Source organism: Atta colombica, unplaced genomic scaffold (assembly GCF_001594045.1).
Source record: "Atta colombica isolate Treedump-2 unplaced genomic scaffold, Acol1.0 scaffold212, whole genome shotgun sequence".
Lineage (NCBI taxonomy): Eukaryota > Metazoa > Arthropoda > Insecta > Hymenoptera > Formicidae > Atta > Atta colombica.
The window spans coordinates 7,898-10,070 of record NW_017259308.1 but is presented as its reverse complement, the minus strand read 5'-3'; the positions used below and the strand labels follow the sequence as shown (position 1 = coordinate 10,070).

The window sequence follows — 2,173 nt, the reverse complement described above, 5'->3', positions numbered from 1 at the left end:
TATATATATATATATATATATAATGTTTGAAAATATGATAGTTAGATGAAATAGGTTATTATAATATCAATATATATAAATAAATATTAAGTATAGGCATAGGTAAAGTTAGGTAATTAAAAAGGAATAAATTGAAAAAGGTAAATAAGTTGGAGAGGGTGGAGTATTGAATTATTTAATTATTATAAAATATTATTAGTTTGAATGAGTTTTATGCTATTGAAGGGATTTCTGCAAATATATGATTTAGCGGGGGATACTTTATTATTCTAAAGAAGAATTAATGTAGAAAATATTAATAATGAGTTTTTTAGATAGAGCTTCTCAAATAATGAATAGCAAGATTGATAGCCTTAAAATAGATATTAATAAATAGAAGAGATAATATTTTAAGATAAGTATGAGTCTGAATAGTCTGAGTAACGACGAGGTATACCTTTAAGACCAAGAAAATATTGTGGGACGAAATTAAATTGACATCAATAAATATAGATGGGAATTGAATATTTAAATGAAAATTATTTAACCTAAATCCAGTAATTAAGGGGAATCAATGAATAAATACAGCGATAATTGAGAACATAGCTTCTATGGAAAGTACATAGTGGAAATGAGCTACTACACCTAATAAGTGAAGAACAATGTCGATGGAAGAATTAGAAAATATAATTCCTGTGAGACCTCCTATGGAAAATAAAAAATAAATCTAAAGACTATCATAATGCAGGATTGTTGTTGATTTGTATGCCATGAAGGGTAGCCAATCTTTTGAAAATTTTAATACCTGTTGGAATTGCAACAATTAAAGTACCTGAGATAAAATAAGCACGGGTATCAAGGTATCGGGTATCGAGGCCAACAGTGAATATATGGTGAGCTCATACAATAAATCCTAATAGTCCAATAGCAATTATGACCTAAATTATTCTTAAAGTTTCGAAAGTTTCTTTTTTCCTCTTTCGTTTATAATAATATGAGAAATTAGGTCAAATCCTGGGAGAATTATAATGTAAACTTCGGGATGTTCAAAAAATCAAAATGTTGATAAAGAATGGGGTCTCCCCCGTCAAAAGGGTCAAAAAATGAAGAAGAATATTTATGTTTCGATCAGTTAATAATATAGTAATAGTTCCAGCAAGGAAGAAGTAAGAGTAGTAGGATAGTTGTAATGAGAATTGATCAGACTAAAAGGGGGATTTTATCTAGAGATATACATTTTAGATGTATATTTAAATTTAATTTTAAAAATTAAATAAACGAGAGTACTAATAAGTTGAATAAAAATATATAAATTAATATTTATTATTTACTATTAGATGAATAGCAATAAATAATTAAATATTTTAAATAATTTTAAAGATTTATAAATTATTAGAAATAATAAGTTAATTATATTGTAGAATAAGAAGAAAGTAAAAATAAAGAAGATGTGAAGTAAAATTTAAAGTTTTATTATAAGATGTATATTTAAAATTGTTGAAATAAAATTAATTGCCCCTAGAATAGAGCAATTCCAGCAATAAGAGAAGAGAAAAAATGGTTAGGTCCCACTGAGGGCCCACTGTGGAATATATGGGATGTTAGGGGAGGATAGAGAGTTCAACCTGCCCCGGTTCCTGTATATATGAAATTTCTTAGGATAAGAAGAGTTAAAGAAGGCGGTAAGAGTTAAAATCTTATATTATTCATTCGCGGGTAAGCTATATCCGGAGATCCTAATATTAGTGGAATTAGGAAATTTCCAAATCCGCCAATTATGAAAGATATAATTGTAAAGAAAATTATAATAAAAGCATGATTAATAACTAGGGAATTGTAAATTTGATCGTTATTAATTAGGCTGCCGCATGATCTTAGCTCTAATCGGATAATTATACTTATACATGATCCAAGTAAACCAGATCAGATAGCTAGGATAAAGTAAAGAATTCCTATATCTTTATGATTGATAGAAAATAATCATTTATCCATAGATAATAGAATTATAGATAATAGAATTATTTAAAAAATTTAATTAATTATAGATAAATAAAATTAATATAATTATAAGTAAAAAAATTAATTATTGGTATAATATATTTATTTATTTATTAAAATTTTATATTCAATATCGGTAAAGCATGATTTTGGAAGAATGTATTAATTACATGAATATATAAATAATAAAAAATTT

The 2,173-nt window shown here is 25.6% G+C and overlaps 1 pseudogene; it reads right to left on the bottom strand.

The window, feature by feature from the left end:
- Positions 1-1,002: 1,002 nt before the first annotated feature.
- On the bottom strand, positions 1,003-1,941 carry LOC108687724 (annotated as a pseudogene).
- Positions 1,942-2,173: the final 232 nt, after the last annotated feature.